This window comes from Salvelinus sp. IW2-2015, linkage group LG10 (genome assembly GCF_002910315.2).
Source record: "Salvelinus sp. IW2-2015 linkage group LG10, ASM291031v2, whole genome shotgun sequence".
NCBI classification, from domain to species: domain Eukaryota; kingdom Metazoa; phylum Chordata; class Actinopteri; order Salmoniformes; family Salmonidae; genus Salvelinus; species Salvelinus sp. IW2-2015.
In genome coordinates this window covers 21177792-21183108 of record NC_036850.1, presented here as the reverse complement: position 1 = coordinate 21183108, position 5317 = coordinate 21177792, and the positions used below count along the sequence as shown (strand labels likewise).

Here is a 5317-nt window from a genome sequence, read left to right as displayed (position 1 = left end):
GCACCAGTCCCTTTGTGAAGTGCACCAGTCCCACAAAGCACCCCCACAACATGATGCTGCCACCCCCGTGCTTCACGTTGGGATGCTGTTCTTCGGCTTGCAAGCCTCCCACTTTTCTCCAAACATAATGATGTCATTGTGACCAAACAGTTCTATTTTGTTCATCAACCAGAGACATTTCCATCGTACCAGAGTACGATGTTTGTCCATGTGCAGTTGCAAACGTAGTCTGCTTTTTTATGGCGGTTTGGAGCAGTGGCTCTTCTTCCTTGCTGAGCGCCCTTCAGGTTATGTCGATATAGGACTCGTTTACTGTTGATATAGATACTTTTGTACCTGTTCCTCCAGCATATTCACAGGTCATTTCCTGTTGTTCTGGATTGATTTGCCACTTTTCGCCACAAAGTACGTCATCTCTAGGAACAGAAAAGCGTCTCCTTCCTGAGCGAAGAACGGCATCGTGGTCCATGTGTTTATACTGGCGTACTATTGTTTGTACAGATGAACGTGCTACCTCAGGTGTTTGAAATTGCTCCAAGGATGAACCGACTTGTGAGGTCTACAATTTTATTCTGAGTCTTGGCTGATTTCTTTTGATTTCAATGATGTCTAGCAAAGAGCACTGAGTTGAAGTAGGCATTGAAATACATCCACAGTCACCTCAATTGCTCAAGTGATGTAAATTAGCCAATCAGAAGCTTCTAAAGCCATGACATAATTTTCTGAATTGTCCAAGCTGTTATAAGGCACAGTCAAACTTAGTGTATGTAAACTTCTGACCACTGGAATTGTGATACATGAAATTATAAGTGAAAAATATGTCTGTCTGTAAACAATTGTTGGAAAAATTACTTGTGTCATGCACAAAGTAGATGTCCTAACCATCTTGCCAAAAACAATATTTGTTAACAAGAACATTTGTGGAGTGTTGAAAAATGATTTTAATGATTCCACCCTAAGTGTATGTAAACTTCCGATTCAACTTACATATACACACTTTTTTTTAGAATATACCTTCATTATTCCCCGCAAACCCTACCTCCCTTCCCCAATTGGGAGTAAACTAATAAACAACAACACTTAGGCTTCTACCTTCAGTTTATACATATTATACACATTTTACAGACACAATATATTTTACAATAGTTATATTTGTTTTTTTTAGTCCTTCCTCTATTTCTATGTCCATCCAGTTTGATTTCTATTTGCAACTGTGCTATTCACAACATTTCTGAACTTACGGTATTACATTTTACAGACCCTGTATGTTTTACATTGGTTATCTTTTGTTATTAGTCCCACCCTTCAGCTCCATTCAACCCCGCCATCTATCTCTTAACATCATCCATTTTGGATTCTATTTGCCATATATTTTCAACTGTGCTGTGATGCTTCACAAAAGTACTGAACTTTATATTCTCATAGCTTCTACAGATATAATTAAAGATAAACATTTTTGCTAAAATAATTATCTATATTATTGATTGATTGACTTATGGCTTTTCAAATCACCCAGTATTGCTATCTGCAGCGTTAGTTCTAGGCAAATGTTGCAATTCTTCAGCCATTCCTGGACCTGTGACCAAAAACAAGCTACAGATGGACAATACCAAAATAAATGATCCAATGACTCTGCCTCCTCACAGCAGAATCTGCAGAGCTGGGAAGATTGTATCCCCCATATATATGACATTCTATTGGTTGCAAGAATTTTGTATAATAATTTAAATTGAAAAATGTGAAGTTTTGAATCCGGCATTGTTTTGCATATCAATTCAATTCAATTCAAAAAATATTTTCCCAACTATTTTGCAATTTATATGGCACAGCTGTCAATTGTTTGGTCCTTAAATTAAATTGGTATATGTTTTTATTCATCACAATTTTCTTTAACCATTTATGGTCTTTAATGCAGGGGCAACAGACAAGTTCCTTACATTTTCCCCCTTCTACTTGTCTCTTCCATTTTTGTGGTAATGCTGCAATTAGTTGGTTGTAATTCTGGATAGAGCATACATTTCCATATGTCTGTGTTAGCTGCATGTGTGACATAACTCCACCAGTCCTACTAATCAATTAATCGAAAAATATGTTTTTTTAAATCAATTAGTATATTTGAGTTTAACCACAATATTTGTTAAGTGTGAGTGTGTATCTCTGTGCAGTCAGACCTTTGATTTTGTGCCACCAGGGCCACAATAATATGCCCCCTCTCTGAATTGGTCTCTCTTGTTGCATCTTACTTAATTAAATAACCATATTAGAAATGTGTAATATTTCCACTTAATTACTTAGTTAGCCTAAATCTGCCTGTCTGTTTAATTGAACATTAAGTTTCACAGAGAACAAACGCGATTGAGCATTCTGGGTAAACAACTAAATATAACTAACTCGAAGCAGTTAATCAGCTTCCTTGCCCCTATACTGTAATATTAATTATACTGTTATAGTCTTGGAATGCGATGTGAATTATTGTATATTACTTTTCTAGTCATGAATGTTAAAACAATGTGTAACAGAGCAATATGATTTTTTTAAAGAAGGAAAGGCACAGGTCTTCTTTTACTATTCACATGACATACAGCATTTGGACATTCAGTGTGTCTACCATGCAGGTTATGCAGGTGAAACCAAGATACCATTGTTGAAATAGATTTTAACTGAGCTAATTGAACAGTGTAACAAAATGCACTGATGTCCCATCTATTGGCCAACAGGGAGGATGTTTTACTCTGGAGACCCTATATTCTGTCTCCAGCTGAGGGATGAAGATGTGCGCTCTGTCCCAAGGCCTCCCCAGTCTTATCAATCTGACTAGAGGAGGGCTGTGCAGCCGTTTGATCCTTGGTCCTGCTTGATGAGAGGGCGGTGTGCAGAAAGATGTTAAAGGCTCTGGGCTGGGGAATACTGACACTATATTAACTTGATGTAGTGTATTATAACAGGATCCAGATGTGACGTCGTCCCACTTCCACTTGGAGCTCTTGCACTAAGTCAATATGGATGGAGCTAGGAGGATTCGGTGACACGTTTGGCTGCAGTGTCCTTCACTGTTGTTTTCCCATTCCACTGCTCGCTCTGATGATGTAATTTGTCATCATAGAAGAAGCTACTACAGCTCAATGATAAGAGCGCTGCCGCATGTCAACATAATTTTTTTATAAAGTTAGAGTTTTCTTTGTATAATCTTCCCTGTCTTTTATCCTTTTGGACACCTGAAGGCAGCCAAAATGTTTGTGCATAATTAAGCAATAAACTTCCTTCCTTTACTGGCATAACTGTTTAATGAGGCAAATTATTTACTGGGATGAAAATGTCAAAGTGTGAGTAGGGTGGAAGAAAACACATTTGCATGTACTAGTATGCTGCTCTGCTCTGCCTGCTCTGCCAAGGTGACTGGCTTCAGTTGGACTTGACAGGGTCAGCCTTCCTGAGCACTGTCTTCCTCCTGGGACGTCATTAAATTTCTGTTTCCAGCACCTGAGCCTCTTTGACGCCTCCGGTCACGTCCCTCCCTGACTCCCTGTTCTATGATGTGATGTCCTCGTTCCGTGGCCCCGGCTCAAATTGAAATCAAAAGTTTCTCCAGAGGCTGGTCCGTCAGTGTTGTGGAGTCTATGGAGAGATCTGGCTGGCTGTGTCAGACGGCCAAATAAAACTGGCCCTTTCCAGATCATTGCAGTGCTTGCCCTAGATTATTATAGTACCATATCACAGATAGGTTGTGTTCAGTAGGCACGAAATGGAAGAAAACAGAGTGAAGCAGGGAGGTACTATCTGAAAATGTCCAGTAAGAAACATATTGTAATGACGTGGCTAGATCATAAAGGAACAATTGTCCAGACAGAGGTTTGAGTTTACGAATTGACGGTTTATTAACCCAACTTCACACAGGCTACTGTTCGGCCGTAGCCCACGCCAAATAAATGAAGGATACCCCTATAAAACTACCGTGACCTTCTCTTGTGAAGACCAGACGTAAAAGAGAGAGAACAATGGCTAAACATGGCATTCTGTGGTTGGCAGATAGCAGGTTGACTGGCATGTCGGACCCTGCGAACACTGGGTACTGGTAAGTACAACTAAGCCAACGAACAGCATAACACATAACACACAGCTGTCTGTGCGGATCGCTACAATGTGTTATAGTTTTCCAAAGCATAACCCTGAGTACGTGGACTGCAGATTTGTTCTCTTGTTCTGTGCATGTGCATGGCTAGTGTTTCTTTCTGCTACCCGGCTGAGGCATTTAGTGAAACGTGTTTCTATTGAACTGAAACACTGTAACCTTTAAGCTGTGTTACACTGCAGACTATGTCAGAGGGGACAACACAACATTTCCAACTTTCAAATGAAACAAAACAATTGAGCTGATATTGAATTTCGTGTCTACTGAGACTACAAYTACACATCGGTAATTTGTGTTWGTCTTCYTTCCTCATGATGTCTTGAGGGCTTGAGTTAGAYTGGCARACATAGTATTGGTCTTGACAGTCTCTACGGTARAGGCRTGTAGRATTTTGTCTAGTCCCTGGCAAATAGAGTATATGGAGTCACATTTATTTCTCCCATTTGGAAGGTAAAATGCCTGAGAACTAACTATACCAGTTGTACAGCAGTACACATTGCACTGCCACATCATACCAAGTGTTATCTTGACCCACAGTTCCTATTATAACTTGCTATTATCTTGGCTAAGATGCTTACTCCATGAGTTTGAATAAGTGGCTCTTAACTGTTCAAATCGCCTTCAATTGTGAATAATCCCCCTTGTCCCTGAAGCATAATTTTCCTTTCTGTCAGACAGTGAGTTTGTTTGGACTTGAGTAGATGACACTTATCTTATCACAAGGACTCAATAGCATGTCATTTGCAGGCTATTGCACCTCATTTTCCAATCCAGAATGAAACACTCCCACAACCACCCTCACCTCTCACAGTGTAGGATGGATGAATTACAACAGTGAATCCAAAATGTGCACGATTAGCCTTAAACCACAGCAGCAATTACTTTAAAGAGAACAACAAGTACAAGTGCTGTTGTAATTTCTCTTCAGATAATGAAGCATGTGAGACATGGACAGAAAGAATATGAAATGAAGAGGTGAGAATACATGTTGTCTGTATATGTCACTGTGTGTACAGTACCATGTACTGTGAAATACAATACTTGAAACACATCTTAGTGTGACAATACACTGTTAAGAAATTATATTGTTTGACCAGAGGGTTTGGCCTTTGCACTGTACTGTACTGTCTGCTCTTAAAGGTGATGGTAAACCAGTATGTTCCTGATCTATCAAGGTGTGTTCCTCTG

At 39.5% G+C, this 5317-nt stretch overlaps 1 protein-coding gene across 2 annotated transcripts in view; it reads right to left on the bottom strand.

Moving 5' to 3' along the window:
• The window catches only part of LOC111969520 (thrombospondin type-1 domain-containing protein 4), a 147820-nt gene that overhangs the window by 50016 nt on the left and 92487 nt on the right, over positions 1 to 5317 (bottom strand). The gene's annotated exons all lie outside the window — the stretch shown is intronic.